The sequence below is a fragment of the Pleurodeles waltl genome, chromosome 9 (assembly GCF_031143425.1).
Source record: "Pleurodeles waltl isolate 20211129_DDA chromosome 9, aPleWal1.hap1.20221129, whole genome shotgun sequence".
In the NCBI taxonomy this organism is placed as follows: domain Eukaryota; kingdom Metazoa; phylum Chordata; class Amphibia; order Caudata; family Salamandridae; genus Pleurodeles; species Pleurodeles waltl.
In genome coordinates, this window is record NC_090448.1 from 663,275,750 (window position 1) to 663,292,162 (window position 16,413).

At 46.0% G+C, this 16,413-nt stretch overlaps 1 protein-coding gene across 1 annotated transcript in view; it reads left to right on the top strand.

Moving 5' to 3' along the window:
• NKPD1 (NTPase KAP family P-loop domain containing 1) overlaps window positions 1-16,413 on the top strand; it is a 104,638-nt gene that overhangs the window by 41,139 nt on the left and 47,086 nt on the right. The window lies entirely within an intron of this gene.

A 16,413-nucleotide genomic window follows, 5' to 3' on the forward strand; every position in this document is an offset into this window, starting at 1 on the left:
TTGGATCCCATGCCAGGCTACCACTAAGTGGCCACTACTAACCTGGGAGTAACTCTCCGTTGAGACAAAGCATTGTGTTCTCAACACACACTGGTCTCCACCAATACAGATTTCCCACTATTAAATTACATTATTGTGGAAATTGAGGAGTTTAAAAACACAGCCGAGTTTGCAGAGTATGATATACATGAATGACTCAATTCTCATATATTCCAATAGTATTGAAGAACACAGGGCTGTCTGAAAGCAAACTCACAGAAACTGAAAGACAACGGTTAAACCCTTAACAAATTTACAAAAGAATATCTGAAAAAAGCGATATTTTTTTGGGGCTATGTGTTTAACTCTACAAGTATAAAGTAGGTCCATAGTTCGCTAGAGATGGCAAAATTCAGTCGTTGTTTCATCCACATCTCCACATTAATGCAACCACTAATAAAAATTCTTAAGCCAGTATATGTGTAGGTGTGATTCACCCACTATCAACTTTGTCCCTGAGTACCACACCATATTTCAATATAAGCAAAAGCAACTTTAAGTTTACAGATGCAAGTATAGTTTAACTGGTTCTGTGTTTCTGCAGTGTACCTAGAGTGAAAACACTTGTCCTGTGGCTTACACTATCCACACCCTCACCCTCCACCTACAAAGGTAGTTTTAGATGGAATATGTTCCAACTGTTATATTATGAGACTGCTGTACTTTCACTTTTAACTACATGACCACTCTTTCATACTGGCCATGAGATCTTCACAGGGTCATCTCAGCACCCACCTACCATAGCTGAGAAATAGTTGCTGTAAATACATGATATGGACTTCTATTTGATCTATAACCAGACCATCAGAATCCAACATCTTATACATACACTGCACATAGGCTGCACCATCTGAATCACAGCACTTTAACCTTTCTGAATGTTATGTCAGTGTTGTCATCACATTGTCATCACACATGCAATGCCCAGGGCAAGTAACAATGAGTGAACTGGTCAAAGCATACAGTGCCGATAGAAGTCATCAATAACATCCAAAAGAAGTCAATATTGAAGGACAGCTAATTTTGCCCAATGGATCTGACTGCCACCCTTACTGCTTTCAACAATGTAACATCTGAATTGTTTAGATCAGAGGAAGAACCCAAGTAGTTGTCTCTGATGACTGCGTAAAAGCATGAAATGAGCATAAACAGTTTTTAGCAGTATTTGACTAAAATAATTCATTGGGTCTGGCATCTTCCAAGATGAATATTACCTGGGAACTTGGTAAAGAGCAGAGTAGCTGACAAGTGCCTTTTCAAAAGGGCATCTCGGATTTCAACCAGTTGGCTGCAGCACTGGTGGGGCTCCAAAACCTAATGTAACATCCTAGCGCTAGTGTATTAAAGACTATCACCAAGTCGGCAGTTACAAAGATGGGAAGCTGATGATTTACTCTTAGAAACATTAGGATTCAGAGAGCTGCATAGGTGATGCTCTGTTTGGATTTGTCACAGAATTCCATATTCTATGCTTTTGGGAAACCTTGGCCTTGAATGACATGCCAGTGTTTTTTTTTGTGAATACCATATCCTGCCATTAAAAATTCAAGGAGAGATGATGCTATAAGGGGCTTATCAATTTAGGTAGTGTTCTATTTAAACTTCATCACTATGGCAATAGAAGCTGGTCTGCAGTTGGGTGCTAGGTCAGGCAGAATAAATTCACGCCTCAAGTCTTGGAGAAGCTACATAACAAGTGACATAATAACACCTATTTAAATCCACGTTTGTTTCGTTGGAATTATTTTTTTTAAAGTGGGGATTTTGAAATAGTAGCATGCTTAGAGAGCGTCCCTTTTCCTCAGACTTTTGAACTAACCATTGAGACTAACTAACCAGCTTTTCAAGGCAAATGTGAAGCGCACTCTCGTGGGCACTGAGTAATGGACAAGTATTAAATGGTCTTGGAGCACGAAGGGTAGCTTGCCTCGATGACTGGCTAGATACATAGGGGCATATTTAAGAAAGGTGGAGGAGCACACAGTGCAGCGCCACTTTTCTTGTGTCCTTTAGCACCCCCCTGCCGCCACCATGTGTTTGTGGTATTTAAAATACGTCGCACCATGGCGCAGGGTAGGAGGCAATAGTGTCATTTTTTTTTTACGCTATTGATGTACTATGCAGGAGTAATGCCAACATTTGGCGCTACTCCTGCAGAGTACATAGGGGCCTATTTTTTTTTTTCAATCATGCACAAGCTTTATTCAGTCATAAAACCATCAACGCATACAACTATAATACTCCATATGATTACACAATTAAATAAGCTAAAAACAATTTTAAAAAAAGGACATCACACAGTACTATCAGTAAAAATGAATCGCTTCTCCAAGTCCTTGTCCTAAAACATAGATAATTAGCACCAATAATTAATCAGATTTATATTTAAAAAACGGAAGAGACTACATAAATTATAGATTTTTTAAAAGACGAGTACATGTGTGCCATGCAGCCACAAGGAACTTGCTAACTGCATGAACCAAAACAATAGAGGTGTCACTCTTTAAAATCCTAAGGGCGGTAATGTTGTCTGATGCCCATGTTCTGACAAATTGGGCGAATCCACTTACGTCGTGCAAAAGCGTAAGCTGTGCTAAAAAACTGAAAATGTTCAACTGATTCAAGGGCACCGTTACAGCCTGGACATCGGTTAGTTACTGGCAGGGCCTTCCAGCTACTGGTAAATGTCATTAGCGGCTAACAGCCATACCAAAAACGGACATACAGGCTCTTTTCCAAGTAGTCAGGGATGAAATCCAAAAAGAGTTCGTACTAGGGGCACCATTTGAAATCAAGAAATTGATTGGTCAACTGCCCATGAGATGTACCAAGGAGATAGTTGTTCCTGACATGGGACCAATAGGTTAACTTCAAAGATTGCTTCTGGGCCTTCCCTAGGTCCTGTGGATTCTCCCAATATCTCCAGAGACCCAAAGTACAAAACCAATTAGACACATGCCTAAACCATGAAATAGAGGCTGCATTTCGTGTATCCAAAAGATCAGGAATTGAGCCCCTATAAGTAATAACCTCTGGAGTAGTCCAGATCTTCACCCAAAAAAGTAACGGTCGTAAAACCAAGATCCAGAAAGATAGGAACCAGGGGGGTGTTACCTGAACACGCAAGTAGTGCTCTTGCAAAACAGTTTTCACTCACAGTTTTTGGGTTTTGCAAAAGCCCCACAACTCAGCACCATAGGCAGCAGCACATTGTGCTTTTAGATCTTAATAGCCAGAGAAACGGCTTTCATGTTGGTGCTTTTGTGTAAGCGCAGAATGGCTCCTGATCTATGTTGGAGTAGGGAGACGCTTTTACTAATCTGATCCTCCCAATGCAGTTGCATCAAATAATCTATTGAACTGACTTTACCCAAAGGAACCCCGGCTACAGTGATCGTGCATCTTGTGGCTGGCCCCAGGCTAAAGACCGTCAATTTGGATTCGCTAAAATTCAGTCCCAACCCACGATCAGCGCAAAATGCTGTAAACTTATTTACTAGGGTCTGGAGCCCCATTAGAGTCTTAGAAATGAGAAGAGAGTCATCTGCAAAGAGTATTATACGGATTTTCTGAGCATTAAGGAGGGAGCATCATTCTGACAAAAAGATACTTCATTTATATATAGGGTGAATAGTGTTGGTGCCAGGACACAGACTTGATGGGCCCCTGCTGTATAGGGATATGGTCTGTTAGTTCACCCTGATTACCCCATCTCACCTCGTGTAGCCGCTGTAGGAGATAGATTATGCTCCCTGGAAGACCTATATTGTGTAAGACATCCCACAATTTCTCTCTGGGGTCCATATCAAATGCAGACCGAAGGTCCACAAAAGCAACGTATAGGTTTGTTTGGCAAGGGTTACATATTTCCAATAAAGAAGCGCCAACCGAAAGACGTGATCCACCGTGCTGGTTTTGGAACTGCCCCATTTTAGCGCCTGCTCTGAGCAGCCGTTAAAAGTGCAGAAAAAAATGACACAAGTTTCTGCAATTCCCCCCCCCCAATGGGGGAACGCCCCCTTTCGCATACATTATGCCTGGCACAGGCATAATGTAGCTCAAAAGGTTACAAAGTGGCACAATGCAATCACAGAGCCACTTTGTAAATATGGCGCAGCATTTTCGGCCTTCTAATGACACATTAGTGTAAAAAAATGACACTAATGTGGCATTAGATTGGAGCTAGATGAGGTGTCACGCTTGTGACGGAACAGAGCCGCTAGCACTACCATTTGGCTATGGGATGAGAGGGGTGTTTTGTGTTAAACCCCTGGGGGTTTCACCATTGTGTCGCGACCCAAAGGTCACATGCTAAGGTTAAAATAAATAAGGGGCGTCTGGCGGGCGTGGTCAGTATGGCTCGAAGCAGCAGCGTATACGCCCGGTGATCCGAAGCCCAGGTTACACTGTTCAACACGTGTCTCACTTTATTGGCATTATCGCATGCACGCAGCAGCGCGAAGCAGAACCTGTCACATGATACCACACTGGCGACGAGGGTGTCTCACCTGAGGTACTTCACCTGACTTGGCGGCCATAAGCCCTACCACGTGGCTCATGCCATGTCCCGCTCCTCCGCGTCTAACCAGCTTAATCGGAGCCTACCTTACAGTTGCAGCAGCGGTGCAGGTATATCCTGTGTTCAGGCCGCCACTCAGAGGGATCCTGCAGGCCTCCAGAGAGCGATGCGCTGAACACACGAGGGATGGTGAGTCTGTGCAGGCCACGCCCCTGCCTGGTGTAGGAAGCCTCTTAAAGGCACAATGCCAATCAAAATAGGTGCAACCATGCGTTCCACAGTGAAGCCCAGAACCGGAGCCAAGTATCAACAGGCCAACCGGTGTTAGCACTTTCCACACAAGCTAAAAAACCAAAAGACACTTCCCTCAAAACAAAAACACTATATTAAGGACTTCAACAAAATACACTGTGTTAGCAGAATGAACACCATATCCCCCATAGAGCCTTTTACAGTGGAAGGTGCTCCTTCTGCACAGGCCTCCAGATGGAAAGACTGGGTAGAGAGAGTGATGTTGTTTTTTGAAGCCATGAAAATTAAAAATGCGCAGAAGAGAGCCATGATACTGCATCTGGGAGGGAAAGACATACATCATATATCCAAAACAATGATAGAAGAAGAGCGGAAGACACACCGCACCCTCATTGCAGCCCTAAAAGCATACTTTGAACCCATGGTCAACATCGATAACAAGAGCTTCATATTCAGGCAAGCCTTGCAACACCCTGGGGAGTCCATTAATACATTCCACATGAGACACAAAAAATGAGCCAACACGTGATTTCCACAGTGAGAACGAGGAAATCAGGGGGCAGATTATTCAAGGATGTGCCTCATCCAAACTAAGAGAACACATCCTGGAAGAATCAGGACGATCTCTGGTGGACATTCTGGCCATGGGAGAACAAAGGAGCTGTCAAAAGAGAGAGCCTTCCACATGGAGGCAGCTTCAGAGCCCAGCCAATGTAGAACAAGTCACCGCAGTCATGTCTGCACCCTACAAACCGAGACCTCAGAAACCAACGCAATCACAGAGAACGTGTGGTCAATGTGGAGGACCATCCCATCCCATCCCAGACTGTCCAGCCAAAGGAAAGAAATGTGCAGGATGAGGCAAGCTCAACTACTTCGCAAGGATGTGCCGCTTGACGAAGGGTGTGACAACCCAGACCACACTAAACACTGCCCTTGAGATTCAGACCCATGGCAGTGATATGGACGATGACGAGTGGGAAACACAAATGCTACACTCAGTTTTCGCTGCCAGCGCTGCCACACAGAAGAGTGGAAGGTTGCCCAAGTGCTAGGTACTAGTAGTAGGATGTCCAGTTCTCGCCAAAGTGCACACAGGAGCATCCATTAACGTCATGTCAAATGCCACATACCAAAACCTGCAGCCGCTACCGCCGCTGATGTCCACAGGTGTTTGAAGGAATAGGGTGCCTCAAAAACAAAGAAATCACCCTACATATAGACGGGTCGATTCAACCAGTGGCTCTCCGACACCGACGGATAGCCTTCCACCTCAGACCCCTCGTCGAATGAGAACTGCAAAGCTTGAGACTGCTGATATTATTGAGAAGGTAGAAAGTCCAACACCGTGGGTATCCCTGATTGTAGTGGCCAAAAACCCAAAACAAACCGGAGAAGTCAAAATCTGCGTCAACATGAGGCTACCCAATGCCACAAAACAGAGGGCGCGACACCTCACTCCCACCATTGATGACTTTATCAGGGAATTGAGTGAAGCCAGGTGGTTCTCACAACTAGACCTACAGTCCGGCTATCACCAACGGGTTCTGGCTGAGGAATCTAGATACATCACCACTTTCTCAACCCACGTAGGAACACATCACTACCGAAGACTGAATTTTGGTATCTCCAGTGTGGCAGGCGTTTTTCAGAACACTATCCGCAAACTCTTGCGAGTTGTCAGTGATGACATTCTAATGTACATTAAGATCTCTCAAGAACATCATGCACAACTAAAGAAAATACTTCAGTGCATACATGACTCTGGCCTCACCCTTCAGAAGGAGAAATTTGAATTCCTGAAGAACTAGCTACAATTTTTTGGTTATGTATTCTCGTCAGAAGGGGTTGCTCCCGACCCTGAAGGAATGAATCCTTAAAGGGTTTCAATTGGCGCACTAATAAACTACGAACCAAAAACAGAACTTGAATATGGCTATTCCCTTGTCTCTAAGAGTAGAATCCGGTGTGCTCTTGTATCTTTTTTAAAGTCACTCCTCTGCTATTTCCACCTTTAGTATCAGTGCTAGGAAACCTCTGGGTATTTGAGCGCTTTATAAATCTCAGATCTGCAAATCATTCAGGAAGGTGCACAAAAAACCCCTTAAAGACAGCATATTAAAAGAAGAGATTTATGAAGGCAAACCATCCATGTACGGGAAATGATGGTTAGATCTTTTCACTATCAGTAAAGGTAAAGGGGCATATTTACAAGCCCTTTGTGCCACCAGAGCGTCTCTTTTTGGGACGCTCTGGTGGCGCTGTGCACTGCGCCATATTTACAAGGCGGTGCTAAGCCACTTTTTGTGGCTTAACAACGCCTTGTAAATAAGGGCCCCTCTGATGCAGTTTTCTGCAGCAGAGGGGCATGCAATGGGTGTTGCTGTGGGCGTTCCACCACAACACCCATTGCTTTTGACGCTGTCCCAGATTTACAATGAATTGTAAATCTCAGTGGTGGTGTTAGCATGGCACAACGAGGAGAAATACTTTCATTTCTCTTAGTTTTTGCTTTTTCTATGTGTGCCGCACTCTGCAGCACACATAAAAAGAGCAAAATGCCATGAATGATTGTTTATGTCCAGGAAGGTGTCCCTTCCTGCACATAAACAATCATTCAACCATTCAACAAGAACAGAATGCTGTCAGTCTAGTGAAGTTCGGCAATGGCTGACTTGGGCAGATGCATTTTGGGGCGGATTAAAAATGTAAATGACCAACTGACAGACGTTTGAAAGAAGAGGGCTGCCTGAAAGTCCATACAAGTGTATTATATATATAATTTTAGTAAAATAAAACATTTCTGGCTAAAGCCAGACTTAAAATTAGCTTTTATTGGTCCCTCTATGACTACCAATTTATTGCTTTACTTGATATTGAGGGTAAATGGCTGGCAACATTTTACTGCAAGCACATAGGCCAGATGTAGAGGCAAAAGATGTGTTTACAACCACACTGTGACACAGAGGGTCAACTTGATAGTCCACCCTTATTTTTGCGTGCTATAGTACATACAAAAGGGTCTCATTGTGTGCTGCATGCATTCATTTAAGGACAGCCTTTACTTGTGTTGACATTTGTTTACTTTATGATAAATGAGCTGGAAGGGTTATTTGGGAGATATGGGTGCGGTACAAACCAAAGACTACTTATTAGTGCGAAAAAGGACTCTTCTAATGAAACACGTGCACATTAACAATTTTGAAACCTGGGCCAAACAACTTACAGAACTACGCCCTCACTATACATCAAACCAAACTATCCAATATCCCACCCCCACCCTGAAGCTCCCAACCACGTACCCACCCTGGAAACAACTTTTAACTCTTAACATTCCTTTCAATCTTCCAACCAACCTTCCTCAACATTCCCAACCTTAATTTTTCTACAGCCTATCCTTGAGTCTTAACCTGTAAACAACTAATACTTATGTACTTAGCTGTGAACTGCTAACTACTCTTTCCTGGTTTTCACCAATGGTAACGCTAAGTCGAATTCTTGTGAAAATCTTTTCAAAACTTCCCAGGCCACCATCACCCAGAAAAGATGCGTTGCGCCTTTTCTAACCCCCACCCAGAACACCCTAATGCCTATTTATGCAATAACGCTCCCACAAGTCAGAGAGACTGCCTCCCTCAGCTCCAACGGGTATAACTCCATACCAGTTCTAGACAGATGAACTCTGTCGCTCCTAAAAACAACACATCTCTGTATTCACCTTCTTCTGGGCTCTGTCGATAGCCAAGGCTTTCCTAGCCCCCATCTATTGTCTTCTAGGTACAAACTCCATCCACAATACATAACAGCCAGACACACTCTGTCTTAATCTGTTTAAGGTCCTGTTTCATAACCCTCATTAACACAACGCTCTTTTCCTGTGCCCTTTAGCACCCCCCTGCCGCCACCATGAGTACTAAAATGTCCAGACACCTGCCACGCACCATCATGTCATTCAAACAAGATATCAAGTCACACCATCTCCTGTCCGCCCTTTCCTTGCCAAATAATGCTAAATGATCACTGGTCCAAGCCCAAGCTTGACCCAAAGTCCTTCTGTGCAGTCTGCCATTCTGCCCGTTTGATGAAAGAATGACCCACTGGTCAAATGGTCACTCCAAACCCCTCCGGACCAGCAACCACACCTGAAACAGAAAAAGCAGTAAATGAAACACTCAGCAAACCCCCTATTCATTCCCTTCCCCAATGCCGGTGTGCACATACCTTTGGAAACAATCCGACTTCCATCTACCCATCTACATTACATCCTCCCGTACCCAACCATAGTTACCAGCTTCTGTCACAGCCCCAATGGGAAAAGAGTGCGTTCAGTCCCAGTGCCACCAGACCCCTCCGAAGCACCAATAGGAGCTGAAACACCATTACCTTTGCCCCTACTGGCCTCCAGAAGACCTCCCCACCTGTTTCCCCACAATGTGCTGCCCAATTCTCACCCCACCTGATAGGATAAAAAGCCCCTTGTAGTCCCGCCTGCAACACTACCGCCTTACTGACCCCTTTGGTCCATTTTGGATCTACAAAGACCAATAATCCACCTGTCCTTGGCCCTTGAACCCTCCTCCCACAACAAACTTTCTCCCCCCATACTTCTCAACAACTCTGAAGGCCCCAAAAAACATCCACAACATAAGTGTGGAAAACAGGCAAACTTCCTCCTCGTCCTTACACACAGACTACAACCTCTGCAGCACCTTGCACAGCAGGCACCACGTCAAAGGTCTTGTGTGTCTGTGACACCCTTGTTCCCTTGCCCAACCCCCTAGTATTCTCTGCCCCAACTCCCCTGCTGATGGTTTGTACTCCCACAATAGCTTGCCTTTGAATGTGATGTCTGTGAGCTTCTGTGCAATAGACACCCTAGAAAGACTCCTCTCTGTCCATGACAGAAGGAACTGCACCACATCCTCTGTCCTACTCAACTTTGAAGTTCTTTGATGTGCTCCCAACTCAAAGAACGCTGCCCAAGCCTGACCGCATGTTTTCCTCGTAGACTCCGCCAGGGACCCTACCACACATTGTAACATCCTGTGTTGCCTACTCACCACAACTCCACTGGTATTGGTGTCTTGCATCTGTCCGCATCCTGGGCTAGCCCACAGAATCTCTCCCACTGCGGATGAGACAAAGCATCCACAATGTCATTGTCCACGCTCGGAGCATGCTGTGCCCTGAAAGTGATATCATGATGCAAACAGCCCATAACAAACATGCGTGTCAATTTCAATACCTGAGCATCTCTTGCAGATTTTCTGTTTACCACCTGCACCACTGCAATGCTATCAACCTACAACACCACTTTCTTATGTGCCAATTCTATACCCCGCACCTTACTGCCACCACAATTTCGGAAGAGCTCCAAAAACACAATGCTCCTGCCCCCCAGTTTCTATAACCCACAACCTTCCTGCCACCACAATTGGGAAAAGCTCCAGAAACGCAATGCTCCTGCTCCCCGGTTTCCACAGCGCTGGCCATTCCTCTGTGCACCACCGACCCAGCCAGCATAGACCAAAACCCAAACCTCCTACTGCATCAGAGAAAATGTGCACATCCCACATACTGGGCCATCTGTCTTTTCCAGAGCTAATGGGACACCCACATCATCCATGAGCTATTGGAACTTGTAGGCACCTGCTGGCAATCCGCCAAACTTGGCATGCCCACAAAGAAAAAAGCATCCAAAAAATGAGTCACTAGCATGTGCTGTGACTGCCACTTGAAAGGCCAATGCAAAAAGGTGCTGAAACATTCGAACAATGCACATGAAATGTACACCCTATTGGAATAGATTTATCTACATACCATGTTCCCTCAAAGTGCATACCTAATAGGTCCTCTGGGTGTACTGGTAGCAACAGAAAAGCCGATTTCACATCACGTTTTACCATAAGTGCTCCCCTCCCTGCTGGCACCAACAAGGCCATTGCTACTTCCATGGAGGAGTACTAGACTGGTGCCAACTCCTATGAGATAAAATCATTTACCGACCTACCTTTGGGCCACGATAAATGTTGTATCTACCACAATGGTTCCTGCCCTTTTATAGGCACCACACCATTCGGTGACACAATCAGTTTTTCCATAGGCCAATCTTCGAAAGGACCTGCCATTCTCCCTTCTGCCACCTCTTTGTCCAGCTTCTGGTGTAACACCACTTGTGTGAATTCAAGTTATTTGTCCACCTTCGAGATCTTGGACTCTCATAACCTAAACAAAAACCCCATTGGAAACATTCTCTCAACAGCCTTGCCTCCTCTAACTTGTCGTACCTCCCCAGACAGTATTCCAGCCCGTCCCACCAGTGGCGGCCCGTCCTTTAGGGCGGAGGGGCCACGCCCCCCCACCTTTTGCCCCCCATGAAGAGTGTTTGTCAGGCTGAACAAAGGTCAGCCTGACAGACACTCTTCATGATCAGGTCAGGCAGCCATGAGCAGACATGCGCGATTTGCGCAGACTCCTGGCTGCCTGAGCGGAACTTTGCTGGGCTGAGAAGATCACAGCTCCTATGGGCGTGACCTCCTCTGCCCAGCACTAAGGTTAGCCAATGAGGGAAGGCAGCAGTCCCAACCCTCCTGGGACATGGAGGCCGAAGGTAAGTGTATGTGTGTGTGTATGTGTGTGATGTTTTAAAATGAATGTTTGGTGCGTGCATGCATGTTTGAATGGTATGAGTGTTAATGGATGTGCATGCGTGCGTGTCTGTGTGTGAAAGAATGAGTGTGTGTGCCCTGCCCGCCCCCCTCCCTCCTAAAGCTGCCGGCAGCCACTGTGTCCTACCTAACCGGAGTATGTGCTTTTCGCACCAGGTCCCTGTGTTTTCCCCCCCCTGTTGTGGTAATGTTGCTGTGGTTGCTGTGCTCCTTGGTTACCTCCATTGCACTGCCATTGTCCCATATACTGCTCGAATGAGGGCATGCATGCCCAAACACTTAAGAGCACTTGTACCTGAACTTACAATATTCACACCTGCATGCTCCCATCGCCCATGAAAATGCTGTTGGTTTACGATGAGGGTTTGGGAGAGATGGACTTTAATCTCTACTACTGAGCCTCCCACCTCCTGATCATTAATCACTGGTGGAACAAAGGCTGGACAGACCAGCTGACTGGTATTGGCCTCCCTAGGACTCAATGATATGATGGATATGTTATGTGGCCGGCCCATTCCATTTCAGTTGTGGAGCATGTGTATGTTCACAAGGGTGGAGCTCCTGATTTGGTAAGCTGCCAACACATTCACTGGGTGGGACAAATGTTTGACACAGCAAACTCCCTTGTGACCACCCAGTTAGACAGCTTTGAGAAAAGAGACAAAATAGGGATCACAACTCTAGGGGATGTCTGGTGTGGATCTCACATGATGTCATTCCAAGAGCTACAGACACAATTTAAACTCTCACACACCTAATTTCACAAATACCTCCAACTTTGCTGCACTCTAGCGAGTTATCCAGCACAAATTACTCATCTACCAGACTTCAGCCCAATGGAGGCCAAGCTATTCATGGGTCTCTTTGGCCATAGAAGCATAACCCAGATCACAGCTCAGTGATCTGTAACACCCCAATACACTTGGGAATCTTTGACAAAAATGGGAGCAGTGGGCAGGTGCCCTGGAAGACACAGAGTGGCAAGAGGTGTGCATGGCCCAACGGGAGATTGCAATCTTGTTACACCTCTGGCTGATTCAGCTACATTAATTGAACACGACTCATTTTACACCACAGAGGGAGATGAAACAGATTTTAATTTGCATCTCCAACAATATTAAATATGTTATTTCACAACGTTTTCATCCATCGCATGACTAATCCTTTAATCTACTTTTCATTCAGCACTTATTAAACAAAAAGTAGAACCACCAAACTGTACTTGGTTGTAAAAGTACTGTTATGTTCCCTTCTCTGATTGAGGTGAATGCACAAATTCTAAACAATGCTGTGCCTGACTTAATCACTTGTCCGTATTTTTATTGTAAACTTGTGTTAGCTTATACAAGTTTTGATTTTGCAGAACGCCTGGCAAATATGTCACTCGCCATGGGGACACTTGGGTGCATATGTTACACTGAAGGCACAACAGACTGCAACGTGTCTAGAAAAATACCTCTTCTGATTCTTTGATGTTTCCATACAACCACCTTCCTGACACTATTGATTTGGAGAGAGAGGATAGAAAGGTAGAGACGTAGAGGAAGCAACAGAGAGCGGTAGACAGGGAGGTGAAGTGGTGGGGGAAAGTTAGGTGTATTGAAAGAGACCCAAAGTAGACATAGTTGAGGTAAGGAGATTTGAGATAGAGACGGTGGTTGCCTCTGGTGCCCACAGAGACTCATTGGTGAGGACTAGTACTTTATTTCTGCGTCAGACTTTCACTCAGGCGCGGCTCCTCCGTTTGGGCGGAGGAGCGTTGCACCCCCTGGCAGCAGCAACCCCTGCAAATCCTTTCACAAGGACATTGGTTCATTCCTGATTGGCATATTTGATTTACTTGTAAGTCCCTAGTAAAGGGCGCTACATTTGCCCAGGGCCTGTAAATTAAAGGCTTCTAGTGGGCCTGCAGCACTGGTTGGGCCACCCACATAAGTAGCCCCTTAATCATTTTTCAGGCCTGCCATAGCAAGGACTGTGTGTACAGTTTCACTGCCACTTTAACTCTGCATTTAAAAGTACTTGCCAAGCCTTAAACTCCCCTTTTCTACACGCAGGTCACCCCTAAGGTAAGCCCTAGGTAACCCACATGGCAGGGTGGTATGCAGGTAAAAGGCAGGACATGTACATGTGTGTTTTATATGTCCTGGTAGTGGAAAACTCCTACATTCGTTTTCCAATGTTGTTAGGCCTGCTCATCTCATAGGCTAGCATTAGGACTGCCCTTGTATACTGTTTGAGTGGTAGATTCTGATCAGAAAGGGATAAACAGGTCATATTAAGTATAGACAGAATGTTAATAGAAAATACTTCTTATTGCTGAAGTTGTATTTTATATTACTATTTTAGAAATGCCACTTTTAGAAAGTGAACATTTCTCTGCACTTAAAATCCATCTGTGCCATACAGTCTGTCTCCAATCAACATCTGGGCTGGGCTGGTTGACAGCTTCCTTGTGCATTTCATCCAGACAACACCAAACACAGGACACTTAGTCACACCTACATTCATCTGCATACTGAATGGGTCTTCCTGGGCTGGAGGGGTGGAGGGCCCGATACTTACATTTCAACGGCTAGTGGCCTGCCCTCACACAATGGACTGCCAAACTCCCAACTGGGACCCAGGCAGACAGACCTGTGCTGAAAGGGGAACTTGTGCACTTCAAAACCACTCTTTGAAGTCTCCTCCACTTCAAAGGCATTTTGGGGTATATAAACTGGGTCCCTTACCCCACCAACTCAGACACTTCTGGACCTGAACCTGCAAGCTGTCAAGAGGAACTGCCTGGCTCCCCAAAGGACTTATCTGGACTGCTTTGCTGAAAAGGACTGCTGCCCTGCTGCCCTGCTGTCCTCTGACTATGCTGAGAACTGCTCTCCAAGGGCTTGAACTGAGCTTGCCTCCTGTTTTCTGAAGTCTCAGGGCCAAAAAGACTTCGGGGGTCATTCTGACTCCCGCCGGCTGCGGTATCCGCAGGGCCGGCGGGAGCCGCCAGAATACCGCTGCGCGGTCACAAGACCGCCGCGGGTATTCTGGGTTTCCCGCTGGGCTGGCGGGCGACCGCCAGAAGGCCGCCCGCCAGCCCAGCGGGAAACACCCTTCCACAAGGATGCCGGCTCCGAATGGAGCCGGCGGAGTGGAAGGGGTGCGACGGGTGCAGTTGCACCCGTCGCGATTTTCAGTGTCTGCATGGCAGACACTGAAAATCATGGTGGGGCCCCACGACACCCCATACCGCCATCCTGTTCCTGGCGGCCAAAACCGCCAGGAACAGGATGGCGGTATGGGGGTCGGAATCCCCATGGCGGCGCAGCAAGCTGCGCTGCCATGGAGGATTCCCCAGGGCAGCGGAAAACCGGCGGTACACCGCCGGTTTTCCGTTTCTGACCGCGGCTGTCAGAATGCCCTTGGGAGCACCGCCAGCCTGTTGGCAGTGCTTCCGCGGTCCCCGGCCCTGGCGGTCCATGACTGCCAGGGTCGGAATGACCGCCTTCATCTCTTCAGGAAACTCTTTGTGTACTGAAAATCAGTGCACAGCCTGCCGGAAACAATGCACAGGCGTCTTGCAACCGAGAAATTGGCGCACAGCCGAACTGGAACAACGCAGCCCGACTTCTCAAGTGAAGATTCGATGCAGCACCTGCCTTGCGACAGAAAATTAGATGCACAGCCCTACTGGATTGACGTACAGCCGAACCGGAACAACACAGCCAATTTCCTGGGTGGAATATTGATGCATTGTGCTGCTGTGCAACAGAAAGTTCAACGCATCTCCCTACCGGATTGACGCAATGCCTGTGACATCTTCCAGTGCGCTTCGGATTTCCCCGTATCGTCCCTGGGTGTCATAAAGATCCCTGCATCGCAGTGGGGAACCAAGACTGTGCACCAAAAAACAATGCAAGCCCCTTGCAGTGTGGAAAGAAACAACGCATTGTCTGTGCCACGTCAGAAAATCTGACGCGCACCCCATTTTTCCATGCATCTCCTCTCTGCAGTCTCCATGCGTGGAATTTTTTATGCAAACTAGGCATTTTGTGTAATCAAGAGACAACTGTTAATTTTTAATATTTAAGACTCTTTTAATCTTGCAAAAGTGATATCTCACCTTGTGCTTCTTGAATCTTTATTGTTTTGACCTTATTTTAACCAGATAAATATCCTATATTTGTTCTAAACCTGTGTGGTGTATTTTTCCAGTGTTTGCACTGTGTTACAGTATGATTTATTGCACAAATACTTTACACATTGTGTTCTAAGCTAAGCCTGACTGCTCAGTGCCAAGCTACCAGAGGGTGGGGACAGGATGTTTTGGATTGTGTGTGACTTACCCTGATTAGGATTGCGGTCCCTACTTGGACAAGGGTGTATCCCTCTGCCAACTAGAGACCCCATTTCTAAAAGGCTGTATTTGGGTCGAGGAAGTCCATCAAATGATGGATCGATGCAGTCCACATTAGATATTTCCCACCAGTTTCGGTCTGCTCTGGTATGACACACAAGGTTTGAAACAAAGCTCCATCGTGTTGCTTGCCTGTAGATTTAGCTACCATGAAAACATATACAAAGGTATGACCTGGAGAGGACCAGCTTTGTTTTGTTTATTACATAGTAAATACGGCAAACCCTAGGCTGGGCAATTCCTAGAATGGAGGACATGATCATAATCCCAAGGTCCATCATCTGTCAGTGCTTCTCTATCTTCAGTTGCATACCTCTTCTGCCAGCTCCCTTAGGTAGAGAGGCACAGTGGGCAAAGTTCCAAGTTACATAGTCATAAGACTGTTTTTGATAATGGGAGGCAGAGTTGTTTTTTGTTTAATAATTTCTGTCAGATGTTATTGTGGACAACATTCAGCACACAATTAATGCCTTCAAACATCAAATACACAATGATTCTCCAATCTACCATGTCAAACTTCACTTACTATC